This window comes from Myodes glareolus, chromosome 18 (genome assembly GCF_982192425.1).
Source record: "Myodes glareolus chromosome 18, mMyoGla1.1, whole genome shotgun sequence".
Lineage (NCBI taxonomy): Eukaryota > Metazoa > Chordata > Mammalia > Rodentia > Cricetidae > Myodes > Myodes glareolus.
Genome location: NC_142043.1, coordinates 30,393,065 through 30,412,907, shown reverse-complemented (window position 1 = coordinate 30,412,907; position 19,843 = coordinate 30,393,065).

Below are 19,843 nucleotides of genomic sequence, written 5' to 3'. Positions count from 1 at the left end.
TTCAGATGCCAGCATATACTGATTTGGGGCCTGAAGGGATTCATCATAAAATAATGACACATCAAGGAAGAAGTGTCAACAGTGATTATGGTAAAAATCTTATGGTTAATTTTTATTTATCAATATTTAACAGAAAGTGTTATTAGCAGGTATGCATTGGTTCTCAGCAATCAAGTTTCCTAGAAAATGAGAAACTTGTAACATGTCTGTGGCAGACCGTAGTCCAAAATGTTGAAGGTTTTTCTTTCTTCTTTCTGTTATTTAAAAATTCATATTGACTGATTTTAATGATCCTGTTCAAGAAATTGAGAGAAAAATCAATACATGAAATTTAAATAACATAACTTACTCATGTGACTGTGTGTGTGTGTGTGTGTGTGTGTGTGTGTAAGAGGATCACAATATACACTTTATAGCTAATGTAATTTGTCAAAAGTTTAACTGAATACCTAGGCTGAATGATTTTTAACATACTTATTCTCAGTTTGGAAAGAATAAAACCAAATGTCAGGAAGATACATGAAGATTATTATCAAGTAAATATAAGTGCAACCACAGTTACGAACACGTGGTCTAGAAGAATCTAGAGTGAGAACGTGGCTGGAGCAAAATCCACTTCATCAAAGTGGCCATCTAAAGATACATAAGAAAGCATTGATATTTAGTGGAATCTCATGTGAGAGAAATGGGAAAATGGGATAAAATTGAGAGAGCACAGGTCAAAGAACCTCCCCACTATAAACTAGTTCTAAAACAAATCTGATTCAAGTGTGTCCACCCATTACGCTGGACTCTAATCTGCCGCCAAATTTGGCAACTCAAATCTCTTCAAGCATTCTCAACTGTTGGAAACAAGTCTTCACAAATAATTAAGGGAAATTATAGATAGTCCATATAGATGACTCTCTGTAAATATTAATCCTTCTTCAAAATGATTTTGTAGTACTACTTAGTTAGTGTTTAATTAGATCATGTGCGACTATAGCATGAAAGTTGAAAGGCCTCTGACTACTCAATAATATATATTTCTAATAAAATTAATTTTTACCTGCTAAAGGGAAAAAGATAGTGGTTTATTTATATGTTAATTAGAATATTGTCCTATTAAAATACCTAAGTTATCATGCACGGCTTCATTGAATTATATATATTAGGTTAATACACTCTACAAATGAAAACTTCATCAAAACATTCTAAAAATGCATTCACCATTTGCTAAATATGCTTTCTTTTTTCCATTTGATATTTTTTGCTTCTTTGTCAAAAATCAGATGTTTGAAAGAGTGTGGATTAATATCTGGGTCTTTGATTAAGCTCCATTAGTCCTCCTATCTGTTTTTATGCCAATACCAGGCTGTTTTCAGTACTATAGCTCTGTAATAGAGTTTGAAGTCAGGGATTGGGACACCTCCAGAAGTTCCTTTATCGTAAAGGATTGTTTTGGATATTCTGGGTTTTTTGCTTTTCCATATGAAGTTGAGTACCATTCTTTTGAGGTCTGTGAAGAATTTTGCTGGGATTTTGATGGGCATTGCATTGACTCTGTAGATTGCTTTTGGTAAGATTGCCATGTTTACTATGTTAATTCTACCTACCCAAGAGCATGGAACAATGAATAAGTGAAATGTGGTAAATTTACACAATGGAGAAAAAATTAATGACATCTTGAGTTTTGCAGACAAATGGATGGAGCTAGGAAACATCATTTTGAGTGAGGTAACCCAGACCCAGGAAGACAATTATCATGTGTACTCACTCATATGTGGTTTTAAAACATAAAGCAACAATTAAAGGTCTTTGAGCCTATTATTCGAGATCCTAGAGAAGCTAAATAAGAAGGTGAACCTGAAGAAAGTCATGTACTTATCCTCCTGGAGATTGGAAATAGACAAGAGTCCCAGGTAATCTCGGGTGCTTGGGGGGGTGGGTGGGAGGGTTGTTGGAAGGGGAGAGGGTTAGAGAGAAGGGAGTAGGGGAGGAATGGGGAAAACTCGGGGGACTGAGATGGGGGAGGGAGGAAGGATGGATATGGGATCAGGGAAGAATATATCTCAACTAAGGGAGTCATTTTAGGGTTTACAAGAGACTTGATTATAAATGGGATCCCAGGTCCAAGGAGAGCTCCCCAGATTGTTCTCTAGACAGAGGAGAGGGTGCCTGAACCGGCCTTGGCCTATAACCATACTGATGAAGATTTTGCTTATCACCATAGATCCTTCATCCGACGATGGATGGCGATACAGATGGAGACCCACATTGGAGCACCGGACTGAGCCCCTCGTGGTCCAAATGAGGGGTAGAAGGAGGAAGAACATGAAAAAAATCTCAGGACCGCGAGGGGTGCGATTACCCACTGATACAAGGGGACTAATCTAATGAGAGTTCACCAAGGCCAGTTGGACTGGGACTGAACGAGCATGTGATCCAACCAGATTTTCTGAATGTGGCCGGATTCTCTGAATGGGGCTGGCCTGGAGCCTTTCTGAAAAGCCACTGACAATGACACTGGGACTTGTTTCCTCTGCATATACTGGATTTTGGGGATCCAGTCTGTTTGGATACTCACCTTCCTGGACCTGGAGGGAGGGGGGAGGAACTTGAAGTTCCCACAGGGCTGGAAGCCCTGACTGCTCTTAGGGATGGAGAGGGAGGAGGAGGGGGAGAGGGGGAGTGGGAAGGTGTTGGGAGGAGGGGCAGAAATGGAAACTTTCATAATTTAATAAACTTTGAAAAAATAAATAAATAAAACATAAAGCAAATAAAACCCAGAGAACCTGGACAACAATTAGGACTCTAAGAGAGACATACATGGATCTAATCTACAAGGGAAGTAGAAAATAAAAAGATCTCCTGAGTAAATTTGGAGCGTGGAAACCTTGGGAGAGGGTTGAAGACGAGGGGAGAAGCAGGTTGGGGAACATAGAAAAATGTAGAGCTCAATAAAAATCAATAAAATTACATTCAAAAATTCTCAGAATCGTTTTAATGTAATTAGGCTTTCTCTACAGTGCTATACACATCTCCACATACAATAACATAAAAATTATTAAACAAAGTATATTCTGAAAAGCTATCTTTCACTGTTTAGCAGTGTAATTTTCCACCAACTGTCAATTAAGAAAATATATATTTTAATTACTAGCAAATTCACCTTAGAAATAAATAACCACCACTAGTCACTTGCCTATAACTCACTAAAAAGACATATAGGATATATTTCAATCCAAATACTGCATTGTAATATTAGGTTTAACAATGTGAAAATATCATTATAATAACATTAATCTTTTGTAAGATTTAAAATAATAAAATTTCTATTACATTTCCTACTATGTTTAACGGCACACAGCAATAATGTAGCTGAGTAGTTACAAGAAGGCAAGACAATCATAATATCAAATTATATAAAGTTATTTCTCTTGATATCAGTTATTGTGGAAAACAAAGTGAGAGTCCAAAGAGAGAGTCCAAGGTATGGAATTATGATGCAGCAGGTGCAACAACATCCTGTTATAACCTTCGCTGTCAGGCCATTGGCAATGAAATGAATTTACAGGTTTCTTTCTCAGTGTTTATTTTGTTTTCAAAACTCTGATCTTCAGCATCAGAAAAAAAGAACTTACCTTGAGGGATGCTATTATTCCACACTGTACATAAAGGATATTATAAGCATTTGGCCTTTGGTTCCCAGCCATATAACACACCTCGCTTTTATGACTCCAGGGCTGTAACACAAGTCTCAAGGAGCCCAGTGCCATACAATGTGATTAAGTAGAAAGCAAGTAATATCTGCCTCTGTGCTTTTTTTATAGGTCATTTGACACAATGGGGAAATACTGTATATAACTACTAAAAATGCTATCTCAGCCATGTCATTTTCAAAATAGTGTGATGTTGTAAGCATAGTTCTACCTTTCAGACTCTCCCAGAAAGAACTTCAAAGCATTATCAAGATGATTGTGGCACCATGGTGTGTACCGAAAACAGTAGCACTTGAAGGAATAAGTGACAATAGAGATTCTGTGTTGACTGAAATCAATACTTTAAAATTCAAAGCAATGAGCTATATTCAGTGTTAAAGAAGAATGGTTCCTGCCCATGATTCATGAAGGAACATGTTATATGTCTAAAATATGTCATGAGATATTCTGCCAAATTTCAATGTGTCTTTAAACATGGTTATGAAAAATATTTTTTTCAAAGCTTCTTCTCTAAGATTTATGGCACAGATAAATCAAGGGTATAAATTAGATTTTCAGGAGAACAGAGTTGAAATAAACTAATTTTATTCCAAGTCTATGATACTCAATGTCATAATTTCTGGCTTGCTTTAAATTTCTTATATTAATTATATATGAAGGAAAAGTGAATGTATGGGAACATAAATTTAAAAATGCTTTTTCAGCAGACAAGCTTGATCAGTAAGCATTTATAATACCATTTACCCTTCTATGTATATGGAATAATCAAAGTGAATAAGATTGAAATAGTAGTTAGCATAAAAACAGAAAGGTTGACCAATGGAATCAAATCATAGATCCAGATATTATTCTACACACCTATGAACATTTGAATTTTGACAAAGAAGCTAAAATTACACAATGGAAAAAAAGAAAACATCTTCAACAAATGATGCTGTCATAACTGGATGTCAGCTTGTAGAATGTAAATAGAACCATATTTATCCCCATGCACAAAACCCAAGTTCAAATGCATTAAATATCTCAATATAAATCCAACCACATTGAAACTGACAGAATGTAAGTGGGAAACAGCCTTCACTGCATGGGCACAGGAGACCACTTTCTATACATAACCCCAGTAGCACAGACACTGAGAACAACAATACATAAATTGGACCTCCTGAAACTGAGAAGCTTCTGTAAAGCAAAGGACACAATCATTACGCAAAAAGAATGCCTACTGAATGGGAAAAAATCTTTAACAAGTCCATATCAGACAGAGAACTGATCACCAAAATAATAAAGAACTCAAGAAATTAGACATCAAAATTCCATATAATCCAATTTCAAAGTGGGGTATAAAACTAAATGGAGAATTCTCATCGGATGAATCTCAAATGACCAAAAGACACTTAAGGAAATGTTAAACATCCTTAGTCAACAGGGAAATGCAAATCAAAACAAATCTAAGATGCCATCTGACAACACACCAGTTAGTATGGCTAAGATCAAAAACACCAATGATAGGTTATTCTGGAGAGGATGTGAAGTAAGGGGAACACTCCTTCATTGCTGGTGGGGATGAAACTTGTACAACTGCTCTGGAAATCAGTATGGCACTTTCTCAGAAAACTGGGTATCAACCTACCTCAGGACCCAGCAATACCACTCTTGGTCATTTACCAAAGGATACTCAATCATACTACAAGGACATCCATCTGTTTAACTATGTTCATAGCAGCATTATTTGTAATAGCCAGAACCTAGAAAAAAACGCAGATGCCCCTCAACCAGGAATGGATAAAGAAAATGTGGTAGATTTATACAACAGGAGGAGTACTACTCAGCGGTAAAAAACAATTACATCTTGAAATTGGAATGTAATTGGATGAATCTAGAAAGAACCATACTGAGTGAGGTAACCCAGACCCAGAAAGATGAACAAGGTATGTACTCACTCATAAGTGAATACTACTTTTAAAGCAAATGATAAAGAGTCTATAGAGAATCTAAGCAATTGCAATCAATGAATGCAACTTGTGAGAAATGCAAATTCATTTGAAAGGAAAGAACTAGTATTAAATATTCTTGTGAAGGGATTTTCTGTTTGGAAAAATGCTCTGAGAAATGTTTTCCTGGGTCAGAACACCAATCTGTGGTTAAAGGATCAGAGCTACATCTAAAACTGGCAGCAGAAGGTGGCAACATCATTTACATGGTGCTCGTTTTATATACATGAAAAACAAGAAAGCAATGCATTCATAGAGGCTTGTGCCACCATATCAGAATACCTCTGAGGCCTGGCAATGTATGCCAAGGTCAGATTTCGTACAAGAGGGCATGCAAATAGAGATGGCCCAAATGAGAGACTATGTATGCTGAGTTGTAGGACAGGGCAGCTCAACCCCTTTGTTTCCTAGATGATCCCATTATATATCCCTGTTGCCTCACATAGAACTCCAGAATTTAGTGTTAGCTGTGCTGAGTATTGATCGTGTTTTAGTTTCGTATTTCCATGCCATGCTTTAGTCTTCCCTGTTGGAATGGATACGTTTATACTATCTCATCCTATATTGAAGATATATATCTGTATTTTAGATTTTAAGGGTTCTAGTAATTAACAGATCATGGGTGTCAGAAGAGACTTTGGGCTTTGACTCTTGGAACAGTATTGGGATTGTTAATGTCTATGGAGCTTTTAGAATTTGAACTGAATACACTTTCAGTGATAAGATGGTCACAAGCCTATGGAGACGAAATGTGGAAGGTTTTGGTATATTTGGATATCAAATTGACAAACGATTGACTTGTGACAATTAACATTGATTGTAAACTTGATAGGATATGGTACTAGGCTCAAAGCTCAAGAGCATCAGTAAGTTTCTAAGTTAGCTGATAGGGAAGACACACACTAAATGTGGGTGGCACCATCCTATGTGCTGGGTCCTTGGACTTAAGTGAGGGTAGAAAGAGAACTGAGCACAAATATTTATCTCTCACTACTTTCTGGATACTGATGCAGCATGAGCAGGTGCCCCACATTCCAGCTATAATTATGCCTGTCATAATGGTTAGCACCCTCAAACTGTATGCTAAAAGACAGAATAAACCCTTTTTAATTTAAGGTGTTTTTCTATGCTATTATGCTTTTCTCTATGTTATTATCATAACAATGAGAAAAGAAACTATTGCACTATTAAAAGAATTTTAGAGAAGAGGAAGTTAGAAATGACAGAAATAATCCTTAATTCTGAGTTTTAATGCAATAAAGTAAAAAATCCATGATCTAGCACACACATAGTAGACACAATAATAACCATCTGCAAAATCTATGATAATCAGTTAATATTCTCTATCTAAAGTGCTTGATCTTGGAAAACTTTTAAATTAAAGGGAAAAGAATCTTTGATGCCAATGCTTATATGGTTATAGAACAGGAATTTTATATAGATGTATAGAGTTAAGACCTGAATGAGTCAAATCCTTACTTCATTGTTGACTAAGCATAACAGCATAGTCATGTCAAGGTCCAAGGCCTCAGGCCCATGGGAAACTGGGTAAACCATTCTCCATATGGGCTAAGCCCAAAGCCTCCTTTCTCTGCTCCAAGTGTGAGTGATAAAACTGATGATATAGTTTTATATATGGTATAGAAACCAGCATCTGTGGCTTTCTCCTACAGGAACCTCCTACAGAAACTAAATAATTCCTCCACCTGTTCTGTACATTTAAACACTCTGAGGTTCTGGGTTTTAGTGGTATTAAATACCACTCCATTAGAGTGCCCGTACTCCTCATGAACCAGATTTTTTTGTCTTATGTCTATGCCGTCTTGTTTTCTATCCCCCATGACCCTAGTTAAGGTTGCAGGACAAAATCTTATGGGGTGTAGCAGATAGTATCAATCTGAGCATTATGAATGTGTTACCATGGGGTCTTCACAGTCAGTCATGATTCTTGTTTCTTTCCAAAGGATAGGAATAAAAGAAAATAATACACAGTAACAGCTGGTAGCAAAATATTTTAGTCAAAAAAGAAAGAAAACATATCAGGCAAATATATTGCAAGAGAGCAGTAGATATGAGTCAGGCAGCTTCAGAGCCCATGATTCTCCTCTGTACTATTGTTTTCTCTTTTGTCTTGTTCCTTTTCCTCTGAACATGTTAAGTGAAGGGAGAAGATAATCTTCAAAAACAAGAATTAGATGAAACCATATTCTTACAGCTGTGTTGCTATAACTGCATGATTTTCACATTTACAAAATTATTTTAATAATATGTATGCCCCTTATGCATATACATTAGATAGTAAATGGGTTTTTTTTCCTTCAAGTTGTTTCAAGGAAATCTGGTCTTCTTTGTATTTGTGTACCCAAAACTGACTTTAGCGGGGCTTTTTAAAAACTCTCCTTCTACTACAAGTACCTGCATGGAGTTGAGATTTTCTCTACCATCATAGGTGAAATGTTCATTCATGAATTGATTGTCCCTGCCCCTGCCTGCATCAATGGTGTGCTGCTATTCAGGCCTTTGGGTCATATTACTTTCTATTTTTATAGAAACAACACTGGAGAAAAAGATTGGTAGAGGAGATAGTTTTATTCTAGAAAAGGCTGTTGAAAATTGGATAAGTAGTATACACCTGACAGAAAGGCATTTGTCAATTAGAGGGGGGAATACTACTTGGCAATAGGAGGGAAAAATCACAGGTTATGGAGAGTTCTTTGCTCTCCTGCCAGTTCTTTTAAAGACTAAGGGTTCCTTTAGATTCCCCATTTACATTCTCCCGCAGACCTGATCTCCTCTGATATGTTTATTGGCAAAAAGAGAAGGAAGCATTACCAAATGGCTCTGGAAGGTTGAGTGTAATACGTAACAGGAAAGCTGTAACAGAGTGTTAGACAATAGTAACTATAACTCTTAGTCTGTTCTGTTACAGAGACAGAGACATTGGGTGATGTAACATTTACCTCCCCTTAATTCAAAGGCTGAATATTTCTAATGCAAAAATCAACCTCTGATGTACTGGTTCATAAGAATCACTAGGGACTCTTAATTTTCAAATGCTATGATTTCCATAAACATCAGAGACTGGAATACAATAGAGAAGAGATAGGCATTATTAAACAGGGTATGAGAGATACAGTATATTCAATACACTGGACATATAATATGACGCCATTCACAGGAGACTTAAAAATAACTTACTACAGCAAGGAGCTCAGGATTGGTATGATGATTTTGTGGCTTGTGAGCCCCATGGTGGGGGGGGTCTTTATAAGATAGGAGGGTGTGTGGCTGGATTTCGGTGTCAATTTGACACAATCTAGAGTCATCAGAGGACGCAACATCAGTTGAGGACATGCTCCTTGAGATCCAGCTTTAATGCATTTTCTCAATTAGAGATCAGTGGGGGAGGGCCCTGTTCAAGGTTAGTAGTGCCATCTCTGCGCCAGTGGTCCTGGGTTCTACAGAAGGTGGGTTGAGCCAGTCAAGAGAAACAAGCAAGTAATCAGCCACCCTCCATGGACTCTGCATCAGCTCCTGCCTCCAGGCTCATTTCCTGTTTGAATTCCTGTCCTGACTTCCTACAGTGATGAAGAGTGATGTGTAAGTATAAGGCAAATAAACCCTTTCCTCCCAACTTACTTTTCAGTCATGGTGTTTTGTTGCAGCAATAGAAACCACAGTTAAGAGAGGCTCTTTTTATTTGAATGATTTAGACTGATAAGTGGGTTTGGAAAGCTTGAGCTCACTTAAGATGGTATGGAAAATGGCAAAAGTAGATAATGGGGACATATTTTGGTCACAAGAAGGCAAATGTTGTGAGATTTGTATGGAGCCAGATTAAATAGGAGAAGACTGATGGAGAGACAAATTGATAGTTTGTGAGTTCCTGAATGACTTTAAAACACGAACAGCACATTACCAAATATTTTTAAGGAAGGAAATGTGTGTGTGTGTGTGTGTGTGTGTGTGTGTGTGTGTGTGTGTGTATCATGAGGTAAAAATAGTCTCCTCTGTGAGCTAGCATGGCCAAGGTTATTTGTAAGAGAGATTCTGTTTCATCAAAAACATATTGGTGCCCAGTAATGTGGAAAACATTTGGACTGTAGTAAACCCTGCAACTGAATAATTTAGCCCATCACAACCCCAAAGGTACCAGGAGCAAAGGGCAGCAACATATGGATGAGGAACTAGAATGATTAAGGTAGAGAAGATTAATCTTTCCCTAACTTTTGGCTACTATCTCCCTTCCCCTCCATACTATGCCCAGTTTATTCTCACACAGAAGTATAGAATTTTGGTCTATCCCAGGACATTTTCAATAATATTAATTCATAAATGCATTTGTTGTACATAATGCATTATGTTATAGCTGATCAATGGAGTACTTTGTAGTACATCAGTTGTTCACGTCTAATATCTTCTGGCTCCAGTTCCCTGGCTTGCCCAGCAATAGAAGAGAGTTTCTCAAAGTGTATCAGCAAGGCTACTTGCCATATGTTGAGAGAGTTACAGCAGTGCCACAAGTATGGCACAAGAAGAAGCTTGCCAGCTCATGGAGAGTGAGAACGGGATATAGAGAGCTACATAAAATAGTTACTCCCACCCATGCTCCTTTACCAAAATGATACTGTTTGAGCACATAATGCCACTGAAGGGGTCTTATCATAATGTTTGAGTCCTAATTATATTTTTCTGTCTAGTATTCTATTATCTGCTTAGTTTCAAGATCAATGGCATATGCAGTGGTCAGTGGTGTACCTTAAAAAACCCTGCACACTATAAAAAGATTTCATTGCATGAGTCTAATCTCTGAAGGTCTTACAAATTTAGAAAAGAAATAGACAATATATATGAACATCTAAATGAGCTCTATGGGAATGGTACATACAGGACAGGAGCACAAAACTGTAAAATTCTTGTAAGAATTCTGAACGAGCATATGATCAAACCGGAGTCTCTAAATGTGACTGACATGGGGGCTGACTGAGAAGCCATTGTCAATGGCACTGGGTCTTGTTTTGTCTGCATGTACTAGCTTTCTGTGATCCTAGTCTGTTTGGATGCTCACCTTCCTAGACCTGGAGGGAGAGGGGAGGAACTTGAACTTCCCACAGGGCAGGAAACCCTGACTGCTCTTAGGACTAGAGAGGAAGGAGGGGAGGGAGTTGGGGGGGAGGAGGAGAGGGAGTGGGGGAAATGGGAGGGTATGGGGAGGAGGGGAGGAAGTGGAAATTTTTATAAACAAATAAATTAATTAATAAAAAAAGAATTCTGAAGAGCTGGGATCACTGAAAAGGTTATTGAGAAAATTCTACACCAGCCTCTGTGAAGACTATAGAACAATTACAGGTTTCTATGGGGGAGGGGCTCCTAATGTACTACACATTTCATATCCTACTTTGCCAAGGTTCCTGTACCTTATATAACTTGATCAAAAACTCAATTGTGTGTGATTATTACCAAAAATATCAAGAGACTTGAACAAGCTAATATTTTTTTAGAACAACAACAACAATACCAGTAATATGCAACAATAGTGCAATGTCCCTTTTGTTAGTAGAATCTTCTAGAAAAGAGGTATGGTGCAAAGGACCCAAGGAATCGTCCTGATAGTGGTTTTGTCAGAAATTTACTGCAAACCTCTAGAACAGCAAATATTAGGGGCCCACAAAACATTGCAACTTGTGGGACACATCTTTGTCTTCACTCCAGTATCCACCAAAGCATCTTCTCCAAATAAGTGTTGGATTGAAGGTCTTTTGGCCAGACCTCTTCTTGATAGTGACACACAACTAGTCTCTAAAAAAGTTTTATCATTAATCCCATGTAAACTGTGTGTGTAGAAGCCAATGTGCAGAGCTTCCTCAGAAATTTAATCAATAACTAAACCAAGAAACACACTGGAAAGGCTGTTGTTCATTATTGTGAGTGCTGGTGTGTAAGTATAAGGGCAGAGAAATAAACTGATGAAGGAACACAAATGAACACAAATACCTTGTAGCCAGAGAGACAAGAAAAGAAAAAGTATCCAGTGACCGGGGTTAAGAGTGCTATCGAGAGTATAAAGTGATGGGATTGTGATATTCTTTACTATCAGTTCAAGGCTAATTCAATGGAAACAGAACTGGTATTGAGTCAACCATTGTAAGAAAAAGAGATGTGAATAAAAATAAATACTAGAGTTAAACAGAATTCAGAAGCCCTGGAAATTTTCTATGTGGTAGATCATTGCTCAATGAGTCAATATGAATAATTAAGAGGCAAATGTCCTTACTATGTTAGAGAATATCTGCCTTCAAGTACCTATGTGCCCTGCTTGCTGCTGTCATATAAATTATGACTTCAGAGGAACCAATATAGGCTAATGCTTTTAATATTCTCCTCTCTTTATCTCTCCCTTCCTCACTTCTTTTTCTTTCTTTCATTCTTTCTTTTTCTTTCGTTCTTCTTTCTCCTATCAAGAAGGCTGTGTTGTAACTAAGTTATCTTCCTGTCTCTGCTTCCTGAGTGCTGGGATTAAAGGCATGCACTTTACACAGTGAATTTTATTAAGGTCTAAAATATTATTGGCAGGACTATGAGCATGTTACCAGTGTCTATGCTGATATAGAAAAGAAATCTTTCCCTCCCCCATCAATCATTACCTGTACATAAATCTTCAGAAAAGAGTTGATAAGATAATTTAATTGGGAAAGTGCTTGTCATAAGCCTTGATTACCTAAGTTTGGTGTCTGCATTCCACAGAAGATGTAAATCAATTCTCAAAACTGATCTTTGACCTTGACATATATTGGCATTTGTATACCCATGATCATAAACATATTTTCCAAACAAACACACACAGAGAAGATTTTTAACAAACCTCAGGAAGAGATTGGTCCCATGTGTTGAAGTGTTGTTGTTGTCCACTAGACTAGTGTTCAGAGACCCTAGTTGTCTCCTGAAAGAGACTAGTAGAAAAGTATATAGTCCACAAAAGCAATTATTAACCAAGGGTAGTCCCACTGTGAACATACATCCATAGTAATAAAGCACCATTCATTAAATATGATTATTTTATGATACATTAGCTACTGTGAGTATGAATAGAAAGAAAACATCATGGTAAGAATTGTGATTAAAATCATGTTGATATAAAAATTGTATGGGAGGAAAAAGTGAATAATAGGAAGGAAACATGAAGAACTGGGAGAATGTGAGGTAACTTTGGCTAAGTGTAGAATAAAATAAGATTCAAAGAAATGGAATTTTATTACCTAAAAAGGGCACCTGTTCTCAGGAGGTTAGGAAATGGAAATCCCATAAGTCAGGACAGCCTATGTAAGGAAAACGAAAAGGAAAGAATGAAAAATAGAGAGACAGACAGACAGGAAAGATGGAAAGTGGGAATGATGGAAAAAAGAAAGGAAAGAAGGAAGGAGGTAAGAGTAAAGTTCAAAAGAAGAAATAAATGAGAGGATAAGAATAGAGAAAGAATTGACCTGCTAAATTGACAATGAGTGTCAAAAAGGACCAAACATAAAAGAGAAAAAACTGATGTAGTCTCCATGAATCAATTAATTAATAAATAGATGGTTGGACCCTTATCTCACTCCTTTTTGGGCCCACAAGGTAACTGGCACATCTCTGTGAGGTATCTTGAGAGATCAAGTCACAAATGTTGGGCCAATCAATGGGCAGTCTTCAGGGTTCAGGACACAGGTACTGGTCACACCTCCAGGCAGTTCTTTCTAAGAATAGTTTCAAATGTTGCATTTCCAGCCTTGGCTGTCCTTCTTTCTGTTGGGTGTTCTACTAGGAATCTAATGTTTACATTCCCTTACAGACCTAATCACTGGTAAGGCTTCCACGTCAGTGAATGCTGAATGATGTAGGTGAAAATTTTCTTCCTCACAGTGTAGAGAAACCCTGCTGACCAGATTTCAATATGTGGCCCTCTGATAGTTCACAGTAGGTCTGTAGCCAGCAAGTTGTCAATTCAACAGATAGTGCTTAGCCAATGGTTCTGGTTCAGTGGCCGCTGAAAGGGAAGTGTTGCCGTGGCACCTTTGTCTTCGCTCCCATCCTGCTGCAATCAATATCTGTCTTTCTTTCTTTTACTTCTTGCTCTCTGGGATTGTTGTTTTGTATTGTTTTTTTTGGAAGGGGTTGTTTGTTTGTTTTTCGAGACAGGGTTTCTCTGTGTAACATTCTTGACTATCCTGGAACTAGCTTTTATAGACCAACCTAGCATTGAACTCACAGACATCCACCTGCTTTTGCCTCCCAAGTGTTGTAATTAAAGGTATGTGCCAGCCTGACCCAGCTGTGATTTATTTTTAATCTCTGAAACTGAGAACGGGATTTATTTTTCTGAGGTTCTCTTGCTTAAACTTGTTTCAAGTCACTTCCTCTCACCAGGAACTGGGAATTCTCTAGAGGTTACCCACCCCCGTGGGACAGCCTGTGTATTTTTCCTGTTCTACTTGCTAAATTTTCCTGTTTCACTTTATTATACTAGAGATTTCAGTTTTTACTCACATTTATTTATTATCTAGATTTATTATTTATTATTATCCAGATTTCCCCTGTTTAATACCTAATTGTATTGGATAGCAATTATATTGGACCATTGGTGTAGGAGGGTCTTCTGTCTATGTGTTACTTTCTTTTTTTTCTTTTCTTTTTTTTTTAAGGAGCAAAGTGTTTATTGCTGCTCTTTTCTTTAGAGCTACAAATTAGAAACAGTTCATAAGTCCAAGTGAATGGGAAATATATTGTATCATAGTACAGACTGTCGTTTTACAAAGCAATATGTACAATGAAGTCGCGATTCAGTCAACATAGAAAAGTCTCTAAAACAATCTTAAATAAAATAAGGAATGAACAATCCCTGTAATTCCAAGTCACAATTACGTATGGTCTCAACTCCTATTATCAGAGCTTCATCGGTTAGAGCATTTCGTAAAGACATTTTAGATAGTTCTTAGCAAACTAGATAGTTTAGATAGTTCTTAGATGTTTTTCACCTGTGTGCCTATCCTGTCAAAGGGCATCCAGAAAATGCCAAAGAGAACTGCAGAGGCCATGTGCAGTTCAGTCGTATTCTCTCAACGAAACATTTCAGCCTTGACAAAAATGAATCCTTCCTCCTGAACATCTCTGAGAGAGTGACCAAAAGGACACCCGTACTATTCCCTATCTCAACATAAAACAAGCTTTGGAGGGAACCACGGGCTAGAAAAAAAACAGAGAGTCCTTTGAAAAATTATGAGTTTAAGTGCAGAGTTTGGAAATCTTATGTTTCTTGCCAGGATACAAGCTCCTGCCCAATTATTTTACTACTCTCCATGTTTGGTTTGGCGTTTCTTCGAAGGCAGAGGGAGATGAAATCTGTTTTGGCTCAGAATCCCAAGATACTTTGGCATGATTTTTACCACAAAACTGAATTCCAGATGGACAGAATGACATTTTTACAAGAAGGAATGATGGGTGACGTTGGAAATGAGTCTTTGCCAAAATCTTCTACACAGTGCTCAACTTCTCCTATCTACATCTTGAGAGGCAGCCTGGTCAAAAAGAAAAGCTTTCTTCCCATTTATTGCCTTCCACGTGCCTGATATGAGAAAACCTCAGTTTGTGTTACTGATCTCAAGGTAGATTCTACCTAATGGACATCTTAAACACCCCCAAGTCATTCAGATTGAGAGTGTACTACAATAAAATGAATATTTCTCCCATACCTTCTTGGATTCATGCAGGTAGGAGGTGAAAGGAAGATGAACAACAGTTAGGGCTGTTCTTCAGAGTCATTTTCTGAGTTCTGAGGTCGAAATCAGGGTCTAACTTACTTTCTATTACAACAATGTTGGCATACCCACTATTCTCTCCTTTCTCCAATTAAAATCCTTTTCTATACAAAGACTCCAGATGTGAAATTTTAAGCAAATATGATTAAGTTCTCAAAAAATTAAAATTCTTAAGGGAAAAAAGTTTCACATGGAAAGAAATAAAAACCATATATTGCAGCTGCTTGTAAAATCTAAGAAAGTATGTGAGGGGTGACTTTGCAAGGAGTTATATGGAAACAAAATCCACCAATGTGAGGTTTGCTTTAGATTACCACATAGTTTGTGCTGAGTAAGGAAATCATTTGCAGAGGCCCTTGAAGATTGTCCATGAGTTTATCACAATTAACTTCAAATACAACTTAATATTCCCAAAGCCTCATTTCTCGGCTACCAACAGCTTTCCATGTATTTTCAATATTAAGAAACATGTACATTCTCTTGCTAGCCTCAAAACTGCTCTAAACTTCTTCCTCCTGCTATTATTAATAAATTTCTGGCCTGGAGATGTAGTTCAGGTTGTAGAGTGCCTATATAACTCTCGCAGAGCCCTGTGTTTGATACCTGTGTTTGTTGTGGCTCATGCCACTGTAATCAAAGTAGTTGGAGGTAGAGTCAGAAGGATCGTGAAAAGTTCACGGTCATTTCTCCTCTGTCGTTTCTCCTCTTCTGCCACCTCCTCTCCCTTTTGTGCATAACAATACACAATGGTGACAAACCTGTTCATAGCATCTAAAAATTTTTAGTACTGTACAATGACAGCAATGATTTAAAATGCATGGTTCTAAATTCAAAATATATACATACATGCCTAGACTTCAGTATTATCCTTTTTACTATAAAGTTACTCATTTTTCTGAGTCCCCTACTGTGTATCATCAAACTCCCAATGGCATTGTTCTGGTTTTCTTCAAAAGGTGGCGGCAAACACAATGTTATCATCCCTTCCATTAACCACTCAATACTGTGCTGGGTAAGAGACACTGCACATGAGGAAGGGGTATGTGTTACTTTCATTGGTCAAATAAAGAAAGTGCCTTGGCTTTTTTATAGGACAGCAGTTTAGATAGGCGGAGTAGACCAAACAGAATGTTGGGAAGAAAGCAATGTGGCAGATGGCCTTTCTTTGACCTGAGATGGATGTAGGTTAGAATCTTCCCAGTAAGCCACAACCCCGTGGTGATACACAGATTAATAGATATGGGTTAAAGCAAGGTGTGAGAGTTAGCCAATAAGAGGCTAGAACTAATGGGCCAGACAGTGCTTAAATGAATACAGTTTCTGTGTAATTATTTTGGGTAAAGCTAGCTGGGAGCCAGGAGGCAGGAACACAGCCTGCCATTCCTTTTACAACAGACCATGCCTGCTTTCTATCACCCATCTTGGTTTTATTTTTGTAACTCTCTGTGGTTAAGAGCATATCTAATAAAATAGATGAAGGAATGAGAAACTCTTGATGATAAGAATGTGGCTGAGCATGGGACAGACATCTTAATTTAGAGATTTAAGTTCCAGTCTTTGTATATACAATGGAGATTTTGTATGTGTATGAACCCCATAGAATTTTCTGTATTAAAATGTTACAGAGATCACCAACCAGATGTTGTTAAGACATTTGGTATTTTTTTAAGGGATCAAAGAAATCCTCAATATTGCCTGAATATACTTTATAGTCTGTAATGTACTGACCCAGGCAATTGGCACTTGAAAGAACACATTCTTCTTAAATATCATGAACAATGTCCTCTTAATACATTGAGTGTTACTGACAGTGCTATGGTGAGTAGGGAAGTGTAAATATACAGTTTGAACATCCATTGTACAGTCAATGTTTTCTATCAGTTAGACTAAGGTGGTAATTCTAACCATTAGAAAAGCTACTCCCCTCTCCCCTTTCCTTGAGGTATATTCATTTGGTAACATATCCTTCCCTTTCTTCTTTAGGGGTGTGGTAAAAGCATTTTGATAGGTCTGAGGCAAATATGACCCTGGCTAAAGACACAGTGGCTTTCGGGTTGTTGAAGGATAGGATTCTAGGCAAGATGAAAACTTGATAGCTATGCTCTTTTTCCTTTAAGATGTATCTCTGTGGTCCACGTACATAACCTTTCTTCTAAGAAACAAAGCAAGTTGACATGGCAAAACTGGGGTCTACTTATTTAGTCTGAAAGTAAACTGCCCCAATTTAGCACTTGTAGAATATATGCTTGTTTTGGATTAAAGTTACTACTTCCAAGATACTAACAGGAACATTTCCAGATATTTGTAAGACAGAAGTTCATAGAACAATCAATCTTTAGCATTTAGAATATTCATAAAAAAGCAGTTTTCTTTTACTCTGAATTTTCTCTCAAAGAATATACCATTGCAGTTAGTATTTTTATTTACGTGCTTTCAGTGTCTCATTTTCCTACTCTTTTACTAACCCAGTATGGAATTTTCAATACAGTTCTCAATGGTGTTTTAGAGGACAGGAGTAATAGCTATAACACCTACGGAAAGCTACAAAGCTGTAGGGACCATGAAAGAAACTGAAGAAGACATGAGTAAGTAGACAGATGAACCAGGGACTGGAGAATAAAGGCTAATGCATTCACCCAATTCTTCATTTATAATTGATGATATCATTTAATTTAAGCTTTCCCCTTGAAAAAAAATTTTCCAATCCAAAAGTGTTAAACACTCATTACATGTAACAAACTTTCACTATTGATGAATAATTTTGTGACATATGGAGAAGAGGAAGTAAAGTTACTTGATTTCTTCTTTTTAAAGCTTCTATGAGATAGACTAGACTATTACTAATGTTTCTAACACAGTGAATTATTCTTCTTTGCTTTGCTCATTCACAAAACACTTGAAATTTCATAAATATTTTACTAGTTTATAAAAATAAGCACAAAGTAGTTACAACTCTGTAAAAATATTACCTGGGAAAATGTATTCATATATGCTTATTTACGACTTTGTTTATGTATACAACCATTTATGATTAAATGACAATTCACAACAAATTTTTATTACAGTTTACTTTATAAAGAAATTTTTTGTTGAAGTAGTGTTGATGACTCTATCAAATCAAGCAGCTAGTGTATATCTTCCATAAGTTACCCATATCTATTGAAGAATCTCCTATTTCATTAAATGTATCACACAGCTGGGTATGGTAGTACATTCTGTAGTTCCAACCTCTAAAGACTAAAGTAAGAAGATAGTGAGTTCATGGCCAGACCTGGCCTTATAATAACAACTTTGCAGCAAAAGTTATACTGAAATATGTCCTTTATGGAAAATGATATGCTTCTTCTCTGAAAATAATGTCACCACGAATATGCACGTACAGGGATCTTTCTGTATCAGCGTGATTTGAGAAATATGCTGAAGCATGATGTATCTAAGTTTTATAATTGAGGAACCACCATATATATTTATGCAGTGGCTGCACTAATCGAAATTTCTATAGCAATATCTAACAGCACTCTGATGATGTGGGATACCTCTCTGTATGCTGTAAATATATTTTATTACCATTGGTTAATAAAAAAAAGTTGATTTGGCCAAGTGACTGGCAGAAATCCAGACAAGAAATCCAAGCAAAGATACAGAGAAAAAGAAGGTGAAGTCTGTGAGACACCAGCAGTCATTGATGAAGCAAGATGTGAGGTAGCAAGCCACAAACCTCATGGTAAAATATGGAATAATAGAAATGGATGAATTTAAGTTGTAAGAGCTAGTTAATAATAAGCTTGAACTAATCGGCCAAACAGTTTGTAACTAATAGTAAGCCTTTAAGAGGTTATTCAGGAGCTGGCAGGCAGAAGCTTCCAATTACATTTACAAGAATTTTCTTGCTGACAGTCATTATGACAGAATAAGATGAAAACTCAATGTAATTCTTATTCATATTTCCATGTTTTCATAAATATGAAAGATTTTCTTGTATCTATTTACATTTCCATTAAATTACATTTTATTTAGTCATATTTGTAGTATTTGTAGTAAAATGTAACATTTTTAATGAAGAAAAATTATAAAGATACACAGAAATACATGTACTGATTTCCATTCAAAGAGCATATATGTATATAGTACCAAATTTTTCACAAATGAATTTCAAACTAAGATAGTATTTCTTGTTTTATCACTATACTGGAATTTTAAAGATGCTTCTAGAATTCATGTGTTTCATACCACATCTAAAAACATGAAACTTTTCATGCTGAAAAAGTATTTAATAGAGAAAAGTTTGCAGATAGAAAATTGCATCTAAAAGTATACCCTGCAGCCTACAGTATAATTGCTTTAAAAGCCAGGGAATGGAAGA